Raw genomic sequence first — 26,351 nt, 5'->3', positions numbered from 1 at the left:
CCAGCCAAAGGCATCACTGGAGCCCTAAATACAACCGTGTCCAAAATCTGTCTACTAGACTTTTAAATTATTGAGACAGTTAGTCACACCCACTTTTTAAAAATTTAAATCTGAACACATTTGAGCTAGTTTGCAACAAATAAAAAAAGGCCAAATTGACACGATGTGAAGCAATAGGTGAACTTTTAGAGCAGACACTACATCTTGTTCACCTTGTTCACAAGCCAGCAAACCTGTCCCTATCTGAGATTCCAAAATCCATACTCTTCTGAAAACCAAAAATTTTCTTGCAACTCATTTGATGACAAAACAGATATGACAAGTATAAACATGAGGAATCTTTATCCCACTTAATGTCACTATTCCTATGTTTTGTTGCTGAACAATTAATGTTTCTGATTACAGGATGCTGCACGGATCCTATCAAAAGTGTCATGGTGCTGGCTGAGCACGGTGGCTCACATCTGGAATCCCTGCACTTTGGGAGGCTGAGGGGGGAGGATTGCCTGAGTCCAGGAGTTCGAGATCAGCCTTAGCAAAATGGTGAGACCCTGTTTCTGCAAAAAATTAAGAAATTAGCCGGGCATAGCAGCACATGTCTTTGATCCCAGCTACTTGGGAGGCTGAGGTGTAAGAATTACTTCAACCCAAAAGGTCGAGGCTGCTGTGAGCTGTGTTCGGACCTCGGCACTCCAGCCTGGACCACACAGGGAGATCCTGTTTCAAAAAAAAAAAAAGTTTAAAAAGTGTCATACTGTACAAGATATACAAACTCTTATCTTTAGTAAATCCCAAAAAATTATAAATCTGAAGCTGCACAGACTTCAGATAAGACTGTGAACTTCTAGCCACATTAAAAATTGAACGAATTGATCTAATAAATAAGCTCCTAATCTCTAAATAGGATGAAACCTGAGTTAGCTAATGACATCATTGTGAACCACAAGATGAAGGCACCCTTTATACCAAAATCATATTGAAAGTCAAATTGTGCTTGCATGCCAACTGACATACATCAAACCAAACATCAGCTTGATAAATACCAGGACAAAGTGAAAATTCTTAGGTTCAGGACAAAAGCAAAAGGAATCAACGTCTCAAAGAATAGTATCAAGGAAGAGCTTTGAGAACAGATAATCTGGAAAAAGAAGAGAGCCCATTGCCTGACTCCACACAAAGTTATACCACGCTCTACTAACACTAAATCCAAAACGGAAAAGAATTATGGGCCCGGCACGGTAGTTCACACCTGTAATCCCAGCATTTTGGGAAGCCGAGGCAGGTGGATAACCCAAGGTCAGGAGTTTGAGACCAGCCTGGCCAACATGGTGAAAACCCATCTCTACTAAAAATACAAAAAAATTAGCCGGGCATGATGGTGGGCATCCGTAATCCCAGATACTCAGGAGGCTGAGACAGGAGAATTGCTTGAACCCGGGGAGGCGAAGGTTGAAATGAGCTGAGATTACGCCATTGCACTCCATCTTGGGCAACAGAGTGAGACTCTGTATCAAAAAAAAAAAAAAAAAAAAAAAAAAAAGAATGATGATGCTGAGTGCATGTGCTTATGACATTAACTAAACCTTGAAATCCATATTCCATGTCCATGTGGGATTTATTCTAAGTCCTCCTGAGTTCTCATACTATAAGAATAAAAAATGTTATTTACTTTTTATTTGTATCTACAGCCAAGAAAACTATCATGCTAAGCAATATCAAAAAGAGTACTGGAAATTAATTAAACATTAGGGTCATAACTCATGTGTTATTCAGCACCTAAAACAGTAGCTAGTACATAGTGTGTATTTCATATGTCCTTTATTAATAAATGAAATAAATGCTACATTCTGATACGTTTGCCATCTGACAACATGGATAAATTGTCAATGGGACAACTGACAGAGGGAGGAAAAAAACTAAAGAAGGAAAAAGACTCTCAGGGTTGGTGACTCCACTAACACGAAAGATCCTTCTGGGTCTGCCATCGTTGTAGAAAAAAAAAAAGTTTAGATCAATGATCCCTAAGTTGCCTTCTAACCCTATAATCACATAATTTTTTGCATTAAAATCTAAAAGGGTACAGATGTAAGTCTATGTAACTTACTTAACACATTGACTAATAAAGTATGGCATAATCCCCAAATTTGGAAAAGACTCTTGAAATTTGAAAGAGAAATGCACACACACACACAGACATACAGACACACACACACATATGATAGATATCTATCTTATCTATCCATATATATTTATATATAAGAAAAAATTTCTTGCATTTAGTATCTTACTACAGCTAAGAAATGGTACAAACCTGATCATTTGTCCAGCTCAAAATGGCCCACACACTGGTCTGAGAAACATTGAATCCTTATCTTCCTGTTCATGAAATTTCCAGTGACCAAACCACCAAGCTATAAGAGCCCATCCAGCTTTAAGACCTCCTCTCTCTCTAGTCATCCTCAGCACCCTGCCAAATTTTTCTACCCCCATGACATTGTTCCAATCCAACCTCTCTTTTCCATGGAATAGTCCTTAAGGGCCACACCATACTCCAGTCTTCCAATCTTCCAATCTTTCTTGCATATAATTTTTTCCTCCAATCTTCCTTGCACATGATTGCTAAATTGATTTTCCTAAGGAAAAGTTTTTCGTCCAGTCTTCCTTGCACATAATTGCTACATCGATTTTTCTAAGAAAAAGATTTGATCCCACCACTTTGTTTCCAAACGTCCAGTAGCTGCCCACGACCTCCACATTTTCCTGTTTTCTCTCTTACCTCTCCAGCTGCCCCTTTCCAATGTCCAGTACTGAAGCACTCTCCTCTACCTGTCCTCAAATTGTTAGAATTCCTTAAACCCTGGTCATAGCTCCTCTTCTTACTCTATTCTGTCGCCCTAGGTGACCTCATTACAAGGCCTTCATCAACATCTAGATGCCACTGAATCTCATTATGTATTTTTTAAATTACGGTAAAATACACACAAAATTTACCATTTGAAAGTGAACTATTCACCAGCATTGAGTACATTCACAATGTTGTGGGACCATCATCAATATCTAGTTCCAAAATTTTGTCATCATCCTAAATAGAAACCCTGTATTCATTTCAGCAGTCCCTCCCTATTCCCCCACCTTGCTAACCACTAATCTGCTTTCTGTCTGTAGAATTGCCTATTCTGGATATTCTAAATACAATGTAAATGGAATAATACAATATATAGCCTTTTTGTCTTACTTCTTCGCTTAGTAGAATCTTTTCAAGGTTCATCATTGTTGTAGCAGGTATCATCATTTCATCCTTTGTATGACTGGACAATATTCCATAGTGTAGATATATCATTTTGTTCATTCATTCATCTGTTGATGGACATTTGGGTTGCTTTTACCTTTAAACTATTGTGAATAATGCTGCTATGAATATTAGTGTACAAGTTTTTGCTTGAATACCTGTTTTGAATTATTCAGGGTATATACCTAGCAATAGAATTGCTCAGTTACAATAGCATTTCTATGTTTGACATATGGGGGAACTGCCAAATTGTTCTCTACAGTGGCTGCACCATTGTACTTTCCTACAGGCAATATATGAGGGTTCCAATTTCTTCACATCCTTGCCAACACTTGTTATTTTCTGCTTTTTAAATTGTGGCCATTTCAGTGATGTGAATTGGTATCTTGTGGTTTTGATCTGCACTGCCTTAATGACTAATAATGTTCAGCATCTTTTCATATGTTTGTTAGCCATTTGTATATCTTCTTTAGAAAAAATGTCTTTTTCAATCTTTTGCCCATTTTTAACTTAGGTTGACTTTTTGTTGCTGAGCTGTAAGAGTTCTTTATAAATTCTAGATACTAGACCCTTATTAGATGTATTATTTGAAAATATTTTCTCCCTTTCTATGGACTACCTTTTCACTCTCCTTATTATGTCTTTTGATATACATGATTTTAACTTTGACAAAGTTCAAATTATCATTTTTGTTGTTGTTGTTGCTACTTGTGTATTTGGTGTCATATATAATAAACCATGGCCAAATCCAAGGTCATGAAGATTTGCCCTTCTGTTTTCTTCCAAGAGTTTTAAAGTTACAGGTTCTAAATTTAGGTCTTTTGAATTATCATTTTGAGTTCATTTTTGTATATGATGTGAGGTAAGGGTCCAGCCACATTTATTTGCATGTTAATATCCACCTGTCCCAACACAATGTGTTAAAGAGACTGCTTTCCCTCACTCAATGGTCTTGGCACCCTTATCACAAATCATTTTACCATTGATGTGTGGGAAATGTCATTTTTGCTCACACAGACTTCTCCTCTGAGCTTAAGACCCACATGTATATAGCAAGCCATTCAACCTTCCCCACCTAAACCCTCCCCTCATCTCCAAACTTTCCAAACATGCCCATACTTCATTGTTCTTTCTGAGCAACACCATTCATATAGTTGTGGAAGCTAGAAACATTCCACTCTCCTCTACACTCCATAGCCAATTCCAGTCAACCTCATCTCCATAAATTATCTTGAATCTGTCTAGTTATCCCAAGGTCCTCTGCCATCCATAGACCAAGTTACTGTAGTCTACCCCCTTGCACCATTAACATAATCTCCTAAGTAGAGTCATCTCCCTGGGTCTATTCTGGTGCTCTTTTAATGTATTCTCCAGACACTTTTTTTTAAAAGATAAATTATTTCTGTCTCCTCTCTCTCTCTCTGTCTCTCTCTCTATCTCCCTCCTTCTCTTATCCTTTCCCCAAGTCTACCTGGCTTAAACTTCTTCAATGTCCTTCCATTACTGTAGGATAAAGACGAAAATGTCAGTAACAGTGTGAAAGGCTCCACAAGACCTGATTCTGACCTTCCTCTCTAGCCAGATCATATACAACTCTTTACACTTCCACTTGGTAACTCCTACTCAACCTTCAAGTCTCACCTCAAATGTCACTTACTCAGGTGACCCCTGCTAGATCAGGGCCCTTTGCTAATTATTATCACAGCATATGGTACATTTTCTTTACAGAGCTTTTCAAAATTTGAAATTATATATCTGTGGGACTCTTTAGTTTATGTCTGTTCCCCTCTGGATTCAAATCTTCATGAAGTTCACATTTTCTAGCCTGACAAATTCAAGGTTTCATGATCTAACCTTTCTAGTCTTATTCACAACTATTCTCTTTCACATTCTCATCCTCAAATTCTGATAAAACCCTGTAAAATTCTGTCATTGTATTCTATTCACGCTGTTGTTTACCTGTTTCCTCTAATTTTCATTTTTCCTGTAATTATTTTGTTATCACTCTAGCTCATTCTCATTCTTTATTCATTCATTTAAATTTAATTTATGGAGTATCTACTCTGTACTAAGTCCTGTGCTGGCGATACGGGACTGGAGATATGGAACAGAGTAACCCTTGATTCCTGATACAAAGGAAGCAGGGAATCAGGCCTACAAAAAAACAGCTTCAACCTCAGAGAAAAGCTGGTATGAAAATGACTTCTGCAAATGATTATGAGAACAAAGAAGGTAATAGCGATCTCTGCCTGAGAAAGTCAGCAAAGTTCCAATATAGAATGTATCATTTTCGCTAGGTCTTGAAAAATGAGTAAGAATGGGAAAGGGAAGATGTTCATGCATAAGCATTCAAGCAATGGTAAGTCATGACGAAATGTGTCCCCAAACCTGATGTGTTTGGGGAAGAGCAAATGGTCCAACGTGTCTGGCACAAAGAGCCTGGGCAGATGCAGGGGGTCCAAACAGAATGTCCATGGCATTATCCCTGGACACAATTGATAGGTTCAGCCCCAACTGACTATTCTCTTCCTTCACACTAAAAGGAAATGTGTAACTTTGTAATCAAATGTTAATGTATTGTAAGATAAAACAAGAGGAGTGTCTTGTAAAGTAAAACTCTGGCTGGATAGATCCTAGGACAGCCCATCTGAATCCTGCTCCCTCTGTTCATGCCCTCCCTTGATTTTGGGTGGAACCTGTGACTTACTCTTAGACAAAACAATATGACAAAGGTGAAGGAATTTTCCTGATGTAATTACTGTCATAAATCAGTTGCTTTTGACTTGTTAAAAGGGAGATTATCCTGGATGTAGGGATTGATTTATTCAGGTGTGAGTCTTCAAAAGAGAAACTGGACCCTCCCAAAAGCAAGAAACTCTCCTTACAAGGTTGATAATGTAGCCAGCCATGTTGGAGAAGCTCAAATGTCAGAAACTTCAGCCGGCCTCCAGCTGACAGCCAGCAAAAATCCAGGACCCTCAGTCATGCAGCCACAAGGAAATGAATTCTGCTAACAACCTGAATGACCTCAGAAATTAATTTCTCCTCAGTCGAGCAGCCAGATGAGAATGCAGCCCTGGCCAACACCTTAATTGTGATCCTGTGAGACCCTGAGTAGATCGTTGAGCCATCCCAGACTCTTGATCTAGAGAAACTGTGTGATAATCTCTGTGAGTTGTTTGAAGATTCTAAGTTTTGCATGATTCATTATACAAAAATAAAACATGAATACAGACTTTAAGTTAGATAAGATGTTTTTACTGTTGTGTTGTCACGTGTTTTTTACATTTTGTCAAAATGGCTTAAATAACTAACCCTTTAGATATTTAACTGACAGAATACACTAGTTAGAACAAAATTTAAATGTGTTTCTAGCCAACTCCCAGCTAATGTAAAGTGACAGTATAATACTTCACCTTGACGTGCTTCACTTTACAGTGGGATGTGTAACTTTTGGTTATCGTTTTTCAGACACATTCTTAGCAGGTTTTTTTCTTTTTGTTGTTGTTGGATTTTAATGAACCAGTTGCTCTCAGATAAAGAAAAAAACAAATCAGAAACATAGCAGCTTTAGGGATCAAAACACAGCCATAATGAAACAAATAGGAGAGCACATTTACTGCACAACACACGATGGCACACAAAATAGTCAACAGCCTGTTTTTATCACAGTGTGGTCCTTCCCTTTGCAATCTGAGTCAGTATCTTCTCATATGAATAATTTTATAATAGGGAGTTGATGACCCAGTATCAAATAAATCATTGCTATGACTGATATGATCAATTTATATATAATAAGAGCAAAGAAGGGATTCAGAACCTCTATGATAATTTTAAATGAAAATATTATGTTTCAGGTTATATTGCTCGTCTTGATTACAAAATGCATTCACAAGTAGATAATAAACACATATGTTTACATACATTTATTTTATAACATCATAAGTTTGTAACATTCCTTATAACTGTATGACATTCTTTTCATCTTTCATAACATTATAACATTCCTTTCTAGACTTGATAAACATTTATTGTTTAAGATAATTAGACTTAATACTCTGGACTTGATAAACATTTATTGTTTAAGATAATTTTGTTAAGAAGCTAATACTCCCTGTACAAAAACCTGGCAAGGGTAATTTGAAACCTAGATTGCTTATGAAAAATGGCATTGAAATTCTGAAATAAAGTACCAGACAAACAGATGCAACAGTAGAAAAGAAAGCTAATCCTCTCCAACCATGTTATAGTTTAACCCCCAAACTAAAAGATGAGTCAGTAGTCAAAAACAAGTCATAACAACTCACTTCAGGTTCATAAAGGAGAGGACAGCTCGATAGATTTTGGAAGCTGTTATTCCTGTACATATCTTTAATGCTTAAAACTCTGAAAACTAGAGCCAGTGGGAAAATTATTAAGCATAAAAGTGACTTCTCAAACCCCATAGACCACCTGTTGCTTAACAGGTAGCTTCTAGATGCATTTCAGTTTATTTACTATATTTATCCACTATATTTAATCAAGGTCTGCTTATTTTACCTTCTAAACATTTGCTCCATTCTTTTGCTGGTTCAGGCCCATTTCTTACCTGGACTATCGAACAATCTCCTCCCTGCCCTTGGTTTAATTCCTTTCAAATCCATTCTCCTCACTGTGGTCAGAATTATCTAAATTTGATCATGTTACAATCTGCTTAAAACCTTAGATTGGTTCCTGTTTGTCCTCAGAAAGGAATCCTAGTGCCTTGGCCTGCACCAAAGGCTGCTGGTGATCTGACCTGGTTCATCTCTGCAACCTATATCCTGTCCTCCTGCCTCTTGCAGATCCTGTGCGTGACATCTCCAGCCTCCTCTCTGGAAATAGCAGCCTCCTTCCTCTCCCTCTTCACCAGGCCTATTTCTACTCATCTCTAATCCTCGGCTCACATCTTTTACCTTCTATTTTACCTCCTACTACCTCTATAAAGCCTTCTCAGATATCACTCTGCCTTTTCGGGTTGCATGTAATATCCCTCTCTGCTGCCTCCATGACACCCTGTGTGTATATTCATTCTCTGCTCCTAGCATGTTTTTATTTTATTGATATATCTGTCTTCTGTACTCAATGAGCATGCTTTTCGGTATGATCCTCAGTGTTTAGCACACAGGTGGTGACTACTGTCCACTAAATGAATGAATGAATAAACGAATGATGAAAGATGAAGGTGAGGGAACAAAAGAGGGCCCTGTCAGTTGAAACATGTCTACTGAAGCATAGGTTGAAATAGAATCTCCTGCAGGCACTGCCCAAACTAGGGGAAAATGCTTTTGAATATTACCTACCATTAATCTTGAGAGAAACTCCAACAAAGCCAACCTCACAAATCTCAGATATACTACTCACCTACCAAAATCATTTTATCCCCGTACTCAGAGGATATGCTATTCTCCTTTCAAACTTAAAAAGCCAAGCCTGAAATACAAAATGAGTGTCAGCTACGTTTACCTAACAAAGTTGAAGGTGGTGGCCCTATTTAAGAATCTGCATATCTTCTAACAAGAAGAGTGAGGATAGAGATAGCTGTTCTCCTCATGCTGTAATGTACAAGCAAATGTGCCTCTGCTTAGTAGATAAAGTCTAAACTTACCCATGTCATACAAAACTCGTTCTGATCTGCTCGCATCTATATCCCCAGGCTTCTTTTAAACAAGGTCCTTTGTGTGGCAGATGTTCCAGCAATTTTCTACTATTAAATTTAGACAACTTTGTTCTTTGTCAACTTTGTAAAAGAGAGTTCAATCACTACAGCAATATTTAGACATTCTGATATTCTTCAGTCTCATTTTGGCAGATAAAGTTTAGTATGATGATCTTTTTTAAAATGAGACATAAAATGTTTTCTCATTTTACTAGTATTCAAAAAATAGAGTAGGTGTCTTTTGACATAAGATGTGCTTCAAATAAATTTTGAAAAGTTCAATTTGTCTGAATGCAAAGCGAGGCATAATTGATTTTTGACATTTTAATTTTAAGCGTGCTGGTTGTCAGATTTCACTTCAATATATCTACACATCACAATATCTACACATCGAGGGCATGTCAACTATCTTCAAATATTGTTGTCATTTTTCTACATTCATAATTTATTCTACTACTACAAATGCTATTATTTGATGCATAAAGGAAGGATTATGATTAATCAAATTTCAGGTTTATCAAGAATACCATATACACTGCACAGAAATCAATAATTTACAACAATCTTTACATATGTTCAACATTATTCAATAATTGATAAAATTAGATCTATATGAGATAATATTGCACCTCAGCAGAGGTCAAAGCATCATACTAGACATTGTACACATAGAATTCAGAGACAGCCCCTGCCCAGTGAGACAAATCACCCCAATTCTATAAGAACTATAATAATAGTAGAAAATAAATGTTTGGGTGCAAAGAAGACAGCATGATTGCCTTTAGGTCAAGTAAAAATATCACAAAAGAGATGACATGTAAGAAGTGTCCTAAAGGATTTGTAGAGTTTTCCAGGCAGAGAAAATAGTGAAGGTGATGGCTCGGAGACACGAACAAGTATGACCTCCTCTGGAACCTGAGACTGGAATATGAGAGTGCAGGGTATGTGGAATAGTAAGAGATACATTTTCAAGGAAGGATCAGGAGGCCATATACCAAGGACCATGGATGTTTCTTGTGGATAATTACATTTGCATTTGAAGAAGACAACTCTAGTAGAGTGTACACAACAGACAAGAAGGTAAAGGGGAAAATAGAAAATCTAGTTAGCAGGCTCTTGGAAAAATCTCAGTAAGGTATGATGAAGCTCTAAACCACAACAGCTGGGATAGAGATTGGTCAAGAAGTTTACCTATTTCTGCATAGTAAAAAGGCTACAAAAAATCTTAGTGGCATATAATGGTGTGTCTATTCTTAGCTGGACTGCTCTGGCTGGGTTTGGCTTAGCACCTTGGCCGAGACATCTCTGCTTCACTTGTTTCTCATCTTCCTTGTGGGACCAGCAGCTAGCCAAGGGAGCTTTGTGTGTATGTGTGTGATCTTTTAATGTCTATGTCAGAAGTACAAGAGAGCAGGTGAGACATACAAGACCTCATCAGTTCTAGGCTTGGAACTGGCACACCGTCATTTTTCCTTTATTGGCCAAAGAAAGCCACATGACCAAACTCAAAGTCACAGAGTGGAGAAAATATACTCCACCTCTTTAGTAGTAGAAACAATAAAGTCAAATGGCAAAGGACAGGAATACAGTAGGAATGAAAGATTGGAGATAAAAATGCAACATAACACAGTCTGCCCGACAGGCAATGACTATTCATGTTCCTCCCAAATGCAATATATGCCCACTCCCATCCATCAATTCTCAAAAGTCGCACCTAATCACAGCATTAGGCTCAAAGTTTAGGATCTTCTGATCTACAATCTACATTAGGTCCAGAGGTCTCTCATCTTAATGAGAATGATTGCTGGCAGTTCTTTATAGCAGCATGAGAATGGACTCATATAAGCCACAAAACAATGAAATAATATTTTTCAAAGTAATTAAAATAAATGATCTATAAATCTATATCCAATGAAATCATTATTTAAAAATTAATTTAAAATAAAGACATTTTCAGATAAAAGCAGTGCATTTACCATCAATAAATCTATATTAAAGGCAAAAGAAAAATGTTCTGATGGAGGCTCAGGCATCTATGAAGAAATAACAGCCTCCACAAAGGGTAAATATGTGTTCAAGTCTAAATGAATATTGACTGCATACAACAAAAATAATGGGTAGCAGGGTATGATATATAGAATTAAAGTTCTTAACAACACTAATATCTAAGTCAGAGACATATAATTAATGTTAAAGTTTTTAAAGTCCTTGAATTGCCTAAGAAAAGAAATATACCATTTATATTAGACTTTAAAAGTTAGATACACATACTCTACTCCCCAGAGCCACCAATATAGAAGTTTAAATCTAAACATTAAAAAGTTTGTATTTATAAATAATGTATATAATATATACTATATATATATATAACTACAAACTTCTTATACAAACATACATATAGAATATATATATTCTCTTAACAGTAGGGAACATGAAATAAAAAACTACAAACTTCTTATACAAACATACATATAGAATATATATATTCTCTTAACAGTACGGAACATGAAATAAAAATAATTTTTTTAAAAAGTAAAGAGAACAAGAATAGGTAGCATAAGAATTCCTGCTACTAAAAGAATGAAGTTGCTTGCAGCAGACCAATGCTGAGGAGAACTAGAGAAGTTGATTTTTCAAAAAATAATCTGTTTAAAGACATTGATCCATAACCAACAAGGATTAAAGGAGATTTGATTCTTGAGAAAATCATGAAAAACTAATAACAATCTACAGTTACTTTTTCCCTGGGAAATTTTCCAATTCTAGGCATGAACAAGAAGCTGAGAATCCTAGTTTTGCCTAAATAGCAGAGAAATCAGCAAAGCTTTTAGCATTTCTCAGGAACAGAGACAAAATTGAAGACTTGAGGAACCTTATACACATGGCTGGTCTTTCCTCAAGACAGTTCCTGAATTTTGAAGCTAAAGCCTGGATGGAATAATATTTTTCCAAGTAATAAAATTTTCTGCAGTTAATGATGCTGAGAAGATGAAGATTAGAGTTTAAGACCCACCAGTAGAGGGATCCCAGAGAAAAAATCGAGTTTTCAGTTGGCATCCTTGGAGGGCTGTATGGAAACAGGGTGAACTAGAGGTAGAAGGAGCCCCACCAAAACCAAAATTCAGGTTTAGGTCACCTAGAACAAAGGGTAAATCCACTGTTGAGAAGGATAAATCATCTCGAGCCTCTAAGTTTATTATGAATATTGCATCTTTGTTTCTAATAGCATAACCTTGATACCCATACTTGATAAGGATATTCTAAAAAAAGATTAATCTCTTTCATATACATAGATGACATAATCTGAAATAATAGCAAAGCAAACCAAGATAATGAGGATTATTCAAAGAGTGAAAGGATGATATAACATTCAAAAATCAATGTCACATTAATAAATTTAATATATCTCAGTAGATGCTATAAAAGCATTTGATAAAACTCAACACCCACTCATGATTTAAAAAAAAACACCAAAAACCTCTTACAGAACTAAAAATACAAGAAAACTGAATATTCTGTGTCGTTCTTCTATCAATTACTTAGATATATTAAAACTTTCCACAAAAATTATTGTGAAATTTGTCCTTTTTTCATGGCTATAAAATCTACTTTATTTCAAGGCTATGTTATTAACTGCATGAAACATTAGAAGTTTTGTGTCTTCCAGGTGAATTTAACCTTATAGCATTATGAAATATCTTCTTTATCTCCAGTAATACTGCTTGCCTTAAAATTTAGTTTTCTATTAGTGCCAGCTTTTTGCTAGTTTTTGCATGGTATACCTTTTTCCATTATTTTAATTACTTCTTTCTGTAGCCTAATATTTCAAAATATGTCTCATAGTTAGCACTTAGCTTGGTTTTGTTTTTTATCTAGTCTGATGACCTTTCTCTTTTATTTATTTTTTATTTATTTTTTGAGACAGAGTCTCGCTCTGTTGCCCAGGCCGGAGTGCAGTGGCACGATATATTGGCTCACGACAACCTCCGCCTCCTGGGTTCAAGTGATTCTCCTGCCTCAGCCTCCTTAGTAGCTGAGATTACAGGCACGCGTCACCACACCCAGCTTATTTTTGTATTTTTAGTAAAGATGGGGTTTCCCCGTATTGGCCAGGCTGGTCTGAAACTCCTGACCTCAGGTGATCCGCCCACCTCAGCCTCCCAAAGTGCTGAGATTACAGGCGTGAGCCACTGCGCCCGGCCTTGACCTTTCTCTTTTAATTGGAGTGCATTTTATTTACATGTAATGTGATTACTAATGTATTAGATTTAAGTAGAGTACCTTACCATTTTTTCCTATTTATACAACCTATTCTTTTGTTTTGTTTTTGTTTTTTTTTTTTTGCTCTTGTTGCCCAAGCTGGAGTGCAATGGTGCGATCTCCGCTCACTGCAATCTCTGCCTCCCAAGTTCAAGTGATTCTCCTATGTCAGCCTCCCTAGTAGCTGGGATTACAGGCAAGCGCCACCACACCTGACTAATTATTGTATTTTTAGTAGAAACAGGGTTTCACCATGTTGGCCAGGATGGTCTCAATCTCCTTACCTCATGATCTGCCTGCCTCAGCCTTCCAAAGTGCTGGGATTACAGGTGTGAGCCACATGCCTGGCCCCTATATCTTTTTTTATTATTAAAATATTTTTAATTTTATTGCCTGTGCTTTTGATGTCATATCTAAGGAATCGTCAAATACAATGGCCCAAGGTTTATCCTCAATATTTTATTCTGGGAATTTAATAATTTTCTGTCTTACATTTTGGCCTTTAATCCATTTTAATTTTTGTATATGGTGTAAGGTAAAGGTCCAGCTTCATTGTTTCGCATGTGAATATTCAGTTTTCCCAACACCATTTGTTGAAGAAACTATCGTCTTGCCATTTTGTAGTCTTGGCCATATATTTGGCCATATATGCAAGAGTTTATTTCTTGGCTCTCTGCTCTGTTCCACTGGTTTATATATTTTTATGCCAGAAATACTAAATACTGTTGCACTGTAGTATGTTTGAAATCAGGAAGTGTAATACCTCCAACTTCGCTCCTTTTTTAAGATTTTTTTTTCCTATTCAAACCCTTGAGATTCCATATGAATTTTAGGGTACCTTTTTCTATTTCTGCAAAAAGTTCCATTGGGATTTTCATAGGAATTGTATCAAATCTGTACATTGCTTTGGGTAGTATGGACATTTTAACACTTATTAAGTCTTAAATCTGTGAGCACTGTATGTCTTTCCACTTATTTCTATACTCTTTGATTTCTTTTAGCAATGTTTTGTAGCTTTCAGTATACAAGTCTTTTGCCTCCTTGGTTAATTTATTCCTAAGTACTTTATCCCTTTTGATGCTACATAAACGCAGTTGTTTTCTTAATTTCCTTTGTGGATTTGTTGGTGGTGGTGTGTAGAAAAGCAACTGATATATGTATGGTGACTTTATATCCTGCAATTTTGCTGGAATTGTTTATTAGTAATGATTTTTTTGTGAGATCCTAAGGTTTTCTACATATAAGACCATGTCATCTCTGAACAGAGATAATTTTACTTCTTTTTCCATTTGGATGCCTTTTATTTCTTTTTCTTCTTTAATTGCCCTGGCTAGAACTTTTAATACTATGTTAGACAGTAATGGTGAGAGTGGGCATTCTTGCCTTGTTTCTGATTTAAAGAAAAATATTTCAGTCATTCATCAATGAGTATAATGTTAGTTACGGACTTTTCGTGGATGACTTTCATTATGTTGCAGTAGTTTCCTTCTATTCCTAGTTTGTAGGGTATTTCTATTAGGAAAGGATGTTGGATTTTGTCTAGAGCTTTTTTCTATATCAATTGAGTTGAACACAATTTTGTTCTTCATTTTATATGGCATATTACACATTGATTTTTGTATGTTGAACCATCCTTGTGTCACGTATAAATTACATTTGATCATGATATATGATACTTTTAATGCATTGCTGAATTTGGCTTGCTATTTTTTAAAATTTGGTTTGCTATTATTTTGTTTAGTATTTTTGCATCAACATTAATCAGGGAGGTTGGTCTCTAGTTTTCTTGTCTTTGGGATATCAGTTTAATTCTAGCTTCATTGAATGAGTTTAGAAGTATTCCCTCTTTTTATTCTTTTAGAAGAGTTTGAGTAGAAGTGATACTAATTCTTCTTTAAATGTTTGGAAGAATTATCCAATGAATCCATCTGGTCTTGGATTTTCCTTTGTGGAAAGGTTTTTGATGACTGCTTTAATCTTCACACTAGTTTTACAGATCTATTCAAATTTTCTGTTTCTTTATGAGTCAGTCTTGGTAGATTTTATGTTTCTAGGAATTCATTTTTTCTAGGTTATTCAATTTATTGGTGAATAAAACCCAACTCTTGGCGTCACTGATTTTTTTCTATTTGATATTACATTTATCTCTGACCTAATCTTTATTTCTTTTCTTCAGCTAAATCTGGGTTTGGTGTGCCCTTGTTTTTCTAGTTCCTTTGGTTATAAGGTTAGGTTATTGATTTGAGATTTTTTTTTTTTTAACATAAGCATCTACCACTATAAATTTCCGTCTTAGAACTGCTTTGCTGCATCCCATAAGTTTTGGTATGTTGTGTTTTCATTTTTATTTGTCTCCAAAATATTTCTTTTTACATTCCCTTGTCATTTTTTCTTTGACCCATTGTTTAAAAATATGTTGTTCAGTTTTTATATCCATATGTATATATTTTTTTTCCTTCTGCTATGGATTTCTAGTTTTATTTCACTGTGGTCAGAGAAGATACTTTGTATGATTTCAGTCTTCTTAAGGGTATTAAGACTTACCATGTGATCTATCTTGGACAGTGTTTCATGTGCACTAGAAAAATGTATGTATTCTTCTGCTGTTAGGTGGAGTGTTCTGTATATATATCTGTCACGTCCAGTTGGTCCATAGTGCTGTTCAAGTCCTGCTCCTTTATTGATCTTTTGTCTAATTGTTCTATTCATAACTGAAAGTGAAGTAAAGTATTAAAGTTCCCTAGTCTTGTTTTTTTTTTGTTTTTGTTTTTTGTTTTTGCTTTTGTTTTTGTCTAACTTCCCCTTCAGTTCTATCAATGTTTGCTTCATATATCTGGGTGTTCTAATGTTAGGTGCATATATATTTATAATTGTTATATCATTTGGGTGAATTTAAGCTTTTATTATTATATAATGTCCTTTTTTATCTGTTGTTACAGTTTTTGTCTCAAAGTCTGTTTTGTCTGATATAAGTATGGCTGTCCCTGCTCTCCTTTAGATTTCCATTTGCATGGAATATCTTTTCACTCTTTTACTTTTGGTCTGCGTGTCCTTAGCTCTAAAAGGAGCCGCTTGTAGACAGTATAAAGACCTTGTTCATGCATTCAACCAAACTATTGTTTTGGGGGTTTGTTTTTTTTGGGGTGCTTTTTCTTGAGAGAGGGGAGTCTCACTACGTCACCCAGGCTGGAGTGTAGTGGTTATTCACAGGCAAGACCATGGCACAATGTAGCCTGGAACTCTTGGGCTCAAGTGATCCTCCTGCCTCAGCCTCCCAAGTAGTTACAAACTATTTCTTTTAACTGACACATTTGATCCATTTACATTTAAAGTAATTATTAACAGAAGAAGATTTACAATTGCCATTTTGTTAATTATTATTGCACCTGTTACATAAAACGTCTTAAAGTTATAAAAATTTATTTTAACCTGATAACTTCAATCACATATAAAAACTCTACTTCTTTATATCTCTGCATCCCCTTTTATGTTATTGATGACAATTTCCTGTTTTATATTGCAAATTCAATAACATTAATTTATGATTACTTTTCTTTTTAATTTTATTGTGGTAAAACATTTAACATGTGATCTACCCTATTAACAAATTTTTAAGTATATAATACATTATTGTTTACTGTAGGTACAATGTTGTGCAGCAGATCTCTAGAGTTTATCATCCTGCTTAACTAAAACTTTATAACAATTTTTATGCTTTTTGATGTTATGCCAGATTTAAGTGATTTACATACCTACATTACTACACTACAGAATTCTATATATGCCTATGTATTTACCTATAGCAGGAAGTTTTAATTCTCATATGGTTTTGTGTTGCTGTTTATTGTCCTTTTCTTCAACTTGTCAGACTCTCTTAAGCACTTCTTGTTGGGAAGGTCTAGTGATGATGAACTCCCTCAGTATTGATGAACTTTTTGTCTGGGAAAGTCTTAGTTTCTCCTTTGTTTTTGAGGGACAGTTTTGCCAGATGTAGTATTCTTGCATGGCAGGTTTTTTTTCCCCCTCCAGTACTTTTAATATATCATCCCACTCCCTTTTAGCCTGCAAGGTTTCTGCTGAGAAATCTGCTGATAATCTAATAGGAGCTCACTTACATGTAATGAGTGACTTTTCTCCTTCTGCTTTCAAGATTCTTTGTGACTTTTGAAAATCTGATAATGTGCCTTGGTGTAAGTCTCTTTAGATTTATCTTAGTTGGAGTTCTTTGAGCTTCTTGAATTTGTATGTTCATTTCTCTCCTCAGATCTGGGAAATTTTCAACCATTATTTCTTCAAATAGGTTCTCTGCCACTTTTGCTCTCTCCTGGGACTTCCATAATGCATATGTTTTTTCACTTTATAGTATCCCATATGTCCCTTAGGCTCTCTTCATTTTCCTTCATTCTTTTTTTTTCTGCTCCTCTGCCTCAGTAATTTCAAAAGTTTGCCTTCAAGTTTACTGATCCTTTCTTCTGCTTGGTTAAGTCTGCTGTTGAATCCCTGCAGTGAATTTTTCAATTTGGTTATAGTATTCTTCATTTACACAATGTGTTTGGCTTTTCATCATTTTTCTGTATTGCTATTCCCATTTTCTTTATGCATTGTTTTCCTAATTCTGTTTAGTTGTTTTTCCATGTTCTAATTCATTGAGTGTCCTCATGATGATAATTTTGCATTCTTTTTCTGGCAATTAATATCACTGTTTTAAGGAGTCAATGTCTGAAGATTTAATTTGGTCCTTTAAATGCGCCATGTTTCCATTTCTTTGTGCCATTAATTTTTGTTGGGATTTTTGGCATCTGCAGAATCAGTGAACTTTCCCAGACTGCTTTCACACAGGATAGGCTTTCTCCACTCATTCCGCATAGGGATTCTGAAGATCTCCCAAGCCTTTCTGGGTATGGATCCTCTCTGGGTTTGTATATGTTATCTCCTAGTTGAAGAGGATTGCTTGTTTCTTCTTCAAAGTTCACTCTGGATCTGTCTACTGCAGCTTCTTCAATACCATAGTGAGCCATGACACTGGAGCTTCATCTAGAGTATCTCTTTGGTAATGCATACTCCGTGCATTTTGAGAGTCTGTTTTCAGAGCTTCAATATGACACCTGGTTCTTGTCAGTACTTGGATTTGGGCAAGACAGAAACCGGTCCTTGGGCAGCCACCCTAAAGGTCAAAATACTGGACATACATTCTACTCATTTCCCTCCCAGAGAGAAGATGGGAGTTGAGGGCTTCCTCTCCATCACACAGTACCATGCTGGAAGAAGGGGCTCTGGTGAGAGTGTCGCCAATTTATTTTTCTACTGGCTTTGATGTGCTTGGCTTCGATGTGCTTGGCTTCATGCTCTCCTGGGTTGCAGGAACATCTTAAATGGTTCTTGGATTTCTCACAGAGGCACTTGGCCTCTTTACTATTGTTAAATCCATGTGTGTGGAAAGGAGAATTTGGTGCTTCCTATTCTGCCGTTTGGCTAACATCACTCCAACTCTTGCTTTCTTAAACCCTCCAAAAAATCACCAAACACAAGCCAAAATCTTATAACAAGCCTCTCCGAAGCTCGTCTCACTGAGATGCCCCACAGTTACTCTTGGTGTGTATTCTCCATAATTTTGACTACAGGCATGTTTCTGGTGGTCTTTGACTTTCACATTTTATTAAAAAGCTAGATATAAAGTTTTTAAGGCCACTAGCTTGAAGGATATTCAAGCAATCTGATTCTATAAGATACTGCAATTTCTGATTTTTAAAAGTAAGAAAGAGAACATGTTAAGAAATCAGTAACTTGGGAGGAGGGAGTTGAGGCACTCCTCATGAAGAAAGACAAGAACAAAAAAATAAGACATTAAGTAGAGAATAATATCAGATAATTCCAGCATATCTGGCAAATCACATTATTCTGGCAACATTAAAACAGAGAAAACAAATAGGAGACTGAGGCAAAAATTCAAATAAGAGATACAATAGGTCCTAAACCAAGGTAATACATTTGTGAAAAGGAAGAGACTTGTTTCCTGAATTGAAATGCTATTAATTACTTTCTCTAGCCTAAAGGACATTATTCTGGCACCTTAATATTAAGATAGAGCATTTCTACCCTCAAAACTTTAATCAATATGTTGCATAACCTTCATTGAATACTAAATTACGTGTGAATTACTACTGCAGAAAGTCTCCAGAAAGAGAATGGTGAATTATTCTTGTTAACTTTGCTGTGTATTTGTACTTGTTTTTAGATCATAGGGAGGTGTAGATTTCAGTTTACATTAATTCTTCACATAAATGTAAAATTTATGGAAAAGCGGCAGGGTAAATACACCATTAAATTTATCAACCCAGTTACACAAGCAATCAATTTTGGCCTATCTTTACCTTTTTATCAAACTTTGTTACAAGAATCAGACATTTTATGACTTTTATCACTCCAAGGTCAAATTAAAAATAGTCTGCCTAATGTATTGATCAGTACTTTCAATTTAAAAAAAAAAATTACATCTGAATTTGGTAACTTCATAAAACAGAATATAGTTTGATAGACTACTGGGAGAAATAGATGCAGGTATCATTCAGATGACATCAGGAGATAAAATAGACAATAATGCTTGCATTTTGTATAACTTTATGAAGTATTCTCATTTCATGCATCATTGAAGTCTGTAATGACAGTGATGGACAGTAACTAATAGATAAATCCATGCTTCCCTAATGTTACCACCACTCTTCCCCCACTCCACCACCAAACGCCCAATTTATAAATGCTTGGAAAGTTTTTGCACTATGAAATGTAAAGTAAATTAGGTAGTTGTTAGTGAGAGTGCTACAGCCCTATTATTTGCAAAGGATCTTTCCTTCTAAAAAATCTAGTTTTTTATTTCTGAAATTGGATCTTGTAAATTTTATGAATAACAAATATGTGAATTTTCATGTTCAACATTTCATGTTTCATTGGTCTAGATAATTTCAGATACCTTCCTCAGCATATCTGTTAGAAATGGAAATAATATTTATTAACATGTAAACAATTTATTTCAATACCATCAAGATATAATCAATAATATCATAGGTGCTTAAGCTTTTTAGTCATTTTTAAGTTGTTGAAACCGTTCTTCAATCTCAAAGTCAGGTCTGGTCCAAAGTGATTCTTTTTTTTTTTTTGCTTGAAATATATTTTGAATGGTAAAAATCCACAATTTACTGGACAACAAAACTTAATAATAAGATGATCGCCACTAAATAATACTCTTATCTTCCTAACAAATGTCATTATCTACAGTGCCAGGCACTCAATAAATATGAAAAATAAGCTTTAGTAAGGGCACTACCATAGTTTCTTGCCTTTATTTCTCTGACAGTGTCTAGACCAACCCTAGATTTTACCTTTTGAGAAAATATTGCCTTTAGAAATGTAAAACTACATTTGATAGCTTTTTCTCTTTAATAATTATGTGATCAAAGAAATTTGCTTATTTATAAATATCAAGCATCTGAGTTTCACAGGAAAATATGTCAACTTCATATAGAACTTTGTAATTTTCTCTATTCAAAATATTCAGCTCATTATTGTTTACTTATAAATATATGCCAGGTTAGCTCCAAAAAGAACTTAAGGAAACTAAAAATTGATTAACTATAGAAATTATTAAACTAGATAAAATGTTCCAAAATAAAATTTTAAGTGAACAGAGGCCTCTAATATAAAGTGCTATTCAAATTTTTAGAAACCAGAAAAATGGTTTTCATCATAGTTCAGTTTCATATTTCCAGATGATCCTGTTGCGTTTCACATTTCTTTAAAATCAAAGATTTAGGAAATGTTGAAGTTGTTTATGTACTCTGTATTTGTATGAGTATTAATGAAAAATGAGTAACAGTAGACATTATCTGAATGTAATCCTTACAAGTTCAATATTGATGACCCTCTTACACATTAGCAGCTATAAATGAAACATGCAGAGCGCTACATTGAAACCCAAATTATCTATTTCATATTTTGAAAAATATGAAGTATATGAGACATAGGGGGAAAAATGGTTCCAACAAACATAATATTAGAAGTGGTCCCTCTTTTGTAGAAAAACAGACTGACATAAAATAAACTACACATATTTAAGGCACACAGTTTGAAAAATGGGCATGCATACTCTAATGAAACCATCATCACAATCAAAATAATAAACATAGTAATCACCCACAAGTTTCCCTGTGACTTTGTACAACATTCTTCCTGTCCTTCCTCAACTGTTTCCAGGCAAACTAATGGCTGTCTCTGTAGTTAAGTTTGCATTTGCTAGAAAACTAGAATCATATGGTATATACTCTTTATTGTCTGGCTTCTATTAATCAATATGATAATTTTCAGATTCATTCATGTTGTTTACATACTATAGTTTATTCCTTTCATGTAGCTGGGTGGCATTACACTGTATATACTACAATTTGTTTATCCATTCATCTGCTGACAGATACTGGATTATTTCCAAATTTGGGCTATTACAAATGTATCTGCTATGACCATTCATGTACAAGTCTTTGTGTGGATATGTGCTTTTATTTCTTGTAGATACAATATTTAAGGAGTAGAATGCCTAGTGTGAATGGTAGGTATATGCTCAATGGTTGAAGAAACTGTCAAAACATTTCCCAAAATGTTTGACCATTTTCTATTCCCAGAGTATGAAAATTCCAGTTGCTCCACATCATAGCCAACAGTTGGTATGGTCGGGCTTTTAAATTTTAGCTATTTTAATAAATATTCAGGAGTATCTCCATATGGTTTAGCCTGCATTTCCCTAAGTGACAATGATTACAAGCACATTTTCATTTGCATTTACCATCTTCATGTCTTTTTTTTTATTTTTTTTATTTTTAGAGATAGTCTCACTCTGCCACCCAGGCTAGAATGCAGTGGCATGATCATAGCTCACTGCAGCCTTAAACCCCTGGGTTCAAGCAATCCTCCTGCCTCAGCCTCCTGAGTAATTGAAACCACACCACTACACCCAGCTTCATAACTTCTTTGGTGAAGTGTCTATCTCAATCATTGTCTATGTAAAAAATCGGGGTTTTTTTTCTGTCTTGAAATGCCTTTATATATTCTGAATACAAGACCTTTATTAGATGTATGATTGGCAAATATTTTCTCACAGTCTGTGATTTGTCTTTTAATTATCTTACTGGTACCTTTCCAAGACTATACTTTAATTGGTCTTTGAAAATCCAATTTATATCCATTTTTACTTTTGGAGATTATTCATTTGGTGTCACATACACAAAATCTACCCCAAGCATACAAAGATCTTTGTCTTATCTTCCAGAATTTTTTTTTTTTAGTTTTAAGTTTTACATTTAGGTCTATCTATGATCCACTTTGAGTTTATTTTTGTAGATGGTGTGAAGTATGCATCAGGGTTTTTGTTTTTGCATGTGTGTTCCAGCACAGTGTTTTGGAAAGTTTATCCTTTTTCTGGAAAGGATTACCTTCCACGCGTTAGGTTTTGAATTACCTTTACACGTTTGTCAAAATCAGTTGACCATATATGTGTGGGTGTATTTCTGAACTTTATTGTGCTACACTGATCTATATGACTAGGTTTATGCACTTTTGAATTATCTTAATAGCTTTGTAACAAGTCTAGAAGTTACAGCACTGAAATTACAGTGCTGTAATTTCTAGACCTCTACTGTGCTGTTTTATTTTCCCAAAGTTGCTTTGGTTATTCTAGGTCCTTTATATATTTCCACATTTTAGTAGCAGCTTAACAATTTCTACCAAAAAAAGCCTACTAAAAGTCTTACTGGGATTTTGCTGAATCTACAAATCAATGTGGGGGGAACTGATGCTTACCAATATTGAGCCTTCTAATCCGTGAACATGGTATTGAGTCTCAAGTTTACTCTCTCAGCACTGTTTCGTAGAACTGAGTGTACAGGTCTTGCACATATTTTATCAAATTTACACTTAATGATCTATTTCTATGCTACTATATTTTTAGTTCCATTTTCTGATTGTTGCAAATATATAGAAATGCAACTGAGTTCTGTAGATAGACGTATCCAGTAACTTTATTAAACTTATTAGATATTTTCATGTATTCCATTGGATTTTCTATAGTCAAATGTTACCTGTGAGTGGAGGCTTTTTAAAAACTTATTCCTTTGTAATCTGGATGTTCTTTCTTTTTCTTGTGAATTGCCTCGGCTAGAAATTCTAATAGAATGTTTAATAGAAGAGAACATCGTATACATTTGCTTTGCCTCTGATCTTAGGGAAAAAAACATTCAGGTTTTTCAGCATGAAGTTTAATGTTAGCTGCTGGGGGTTTTTGGATGTCCTTTTCGTTCTCTTTTATTCCTACTTTGCTGAGTTTTTATCAAGAATGAATGTTGGGTTTTATCAAATGCTCCTTCTGAATCTATTGAGGTCATCACATAATTTTCCTGTTAGTCTGTTTAATATAGCGAATTACAATTGAATTTTAATGTTAGCCCAAATTTGCATTCTTGAGATAAACCCCACTTGGTCATATGTCTTCTCTTTTACCCATCACTGGATTCAAACTGCTAAAAAATCTCGTTTAGATTTTTTAGACTACATCCGTCTTCATCACAAATATTGTCTAGTTTTCTTGTCATGATGCTGTCTTATTTGGGTATGAGGGTAATGTTGGTCTCAAACATCGAGTTGGAAATTATCCCCTCCTATTTCCTGGAAGCTTTTGTAAAATATTGGGATATTGTCTTTTTTTAATGTTTGAATGAATTCATCAGTGTAGCCATTTAGGCTTGCCATCTTATCAGAAATGTCTACAGAAATTGTGGTGATGTCAATTCTCTCATCCCTGATGTTGGTAATTTTGTCTCTTTTTCTCATTAGTCTAGCTAAAAGTTTATCATTTTTGTTGATCTTTAGGAAACAGAGGCGAAGCAGGGTGGCAAATACATATAATACCAGCACTTTGGGAGGCTGAGGTGGGAGGATCACGAGGCCAGGTTTGAGACCAGCCTGGGCAACATAGTGAGACGCTGCCTCTACAAAAATTAAAAAAAAAAAAAATTGCGCTGATTTCCTCAACTGATTTTTTATCTTGCATTGATCTCTTTATTCTTTTTTTTTATTTTGAAGTTCATCTGCTATTATTTTTGTAACTTCTTTTTTTTTCTTTGAGACGGAGTCTTGCTTTGTCACCCAGGCTAGAGTGCAGTGGCGCGATCTCGGCTCACTGCAAACTCCACCTCCTGGGTTCACGCCATTCTCCTGCCTCAGCCTTCCGAGTAGCTAGGACTACAGGCACCCGCCACCATGCCCGGCTTTTTTTTTTTTTTGTATTTTTAGTAGAGATGGGGTTTCACCGTGTTAGCCAGGATGGTCTTGATCTCCTGACTTCGTGATCCGCCCGCCTCGGCCTCCCAAAGTGCTGGGATTACAGGCGTGAGCCACCGTGCTGTGCCCGGCCTTTTGTAACTTCTTAAGGTGGATGCTGCGCTGGGCATACTGTCATGTGCCTATAGTCCCAGCTTCTTGGGAGGCTGAGGTAGAAGGATCACTTGAACCCAGGAGTTCAAGGCTAAAGTTAGCTATGATACGATCACTTCAACCTAGGCAACAGAGTGAAATTCCTGTCTCCTTAAAAGAAAAAAAAAGAAAAAGAAAAAGGTGGAAGCTGACATCACTGACTTGAGATCTTTCCTTTTTTAATATATACATTTAATGCTATGAATTCCCCTGTAAGTACTGCTCTAGCTGATTCCTACAAATTTTGATATTTTGTTTTCATTTGCATTCTGTTCAGTATAAAGTGGGTTTCTTGTATTCAAAACAGGTGGATTAAAAAAAGCAAGACTCAATTGATTTTAAAAAAGGATAACCGACAATTTACATTTAATTGATACAGCTATTTAAATCTACTCTCTTAGTGTTTATTTTCTATCTGTCCCATTGACTGTTCCTCTTTTGGATTTTTATGACTTCATTTTATCACCTTTACTGGCTTACTAGTTATTTATTCACTGATTTTCTTTTTGTGGTTGCTTTAGGTCTTATAATACACATTCTTACCAGTTTACTCTCAGGGAGTATTATACTGCTTCATGGTCAGTATAAGAACTTTAGAGCAGTATACTTTCGTTTCCATCATCCCAATCTTGGTATTGTCATTTATTTCACTTTACATATGTTAACCGTACAACACCCTATTATTATTACTATTTTGCTTTAAATAATCTATTGTCTTTTAAATAAATTTAAAATAGAAAATAACTTTTATATTTACTCACATATTTACCACTTTTAGTGTTCTTTGTTCCTTTGTATAGCTGCCGATTTCTATTTGGTATAATTTCCTTGTAAAGGCATTCTAAATTGAGCTTTTCTTTCAGTACTTTGAAGATGTTGCTCCAGTGTCTGACATTCTTCTCTCTGTCCTTCTATGTGTTTTTTCTCTAGCTACTTAAAAAAAATTCTCCCTTGTTGCTGGCTTTAAGGAATTTGATAATGATGTGCCTTGACATCGTTTTCTTTTTATTTCTTGTGTTTGGGGTTCATTGAGTTTCTTAGGTCTCATTTGTTTCTCTCAAGGATCATTATCTGACAACTGTTTCACATATTTTCTTTCTTAATTTCAGGTGGGAAGGTAAATCTCTCATATCATTTTGGCCAACAATGAAATTTCAATTTCATTTTTCCTATTTTTTGCATATAACATTTTATTTTTTATACTTACTTAGCTTTTAAATTCCATGACAAAAATGTTTCATCTGTACACATAATTACTAAAGTTATTTCATCCCACCTCTTTTAATATACATTATGTGCATTTATTTTTTTTTTAAAAGCAACAGGAAACTATTAATAGATTTAAATACATCATGTAGGCAAAACGCACTAATATTTATGTCTTCTAAACCTGTTAGTGATATACAAGGAAACTTGTTACAAGTCATAATGCTTTCATAATCTGTCAGGAAAAGATCACATTAACATCCCTATATGCTTCAGTACAAATGTATTCTATAAACCACACTGGGTAAAAGTAATACTCCTGTTTTTATTTTTGGAAGTAATTATTAGTAAGTTTATGCTTATTAAATATATCTTTAAAAATTTCCATCACTTCAGAAACCCATAAAG

At 35.2% G+C, this 26,351-nt stretch overlaps 1 long non-coding RNA gene across 1 annotated transcript; it reads right to left on the bottom strand.

Moving 5' to 3' along the window:
* Positions 1 to 327: 327 nt before the first annotated feature.
* LOC129460484 (uncharacterized) lies at positions 328 to 11,246 on the bottom strand. Its single transcript, XR_008650239.2, has 2 exons — positions 6,706 to 11,246; positions 328 to 717 (listed from the first exon to the last, which is right to left on the bottom strand). It is a non-coding gene; the product is annotated as an uncharacterized lncRNA (long non-coding RNA).
* Between the last annotated feature and the right edge of the window lie 15,105 nt (positions 11,247 to 26,351).

This window comes from Symphalangus syndactylus, chromosome 13 (assembly GCF_028878055.3).
Source record: "Symphalangus syndactylus isolate Jambi chromosome 13, NHGRI_mSymSyn1-v2.1_pri, whole genome shotgun sequence".
NCBI lineage: Eukaryota > Metazoa > Chordata > Mammalia > Primates > Hylobatidae > Symphalangus > Symphalangus syndactylus.
This window is presented reverse-complemented; position numbering and strand designations above follow the sequence as displayed.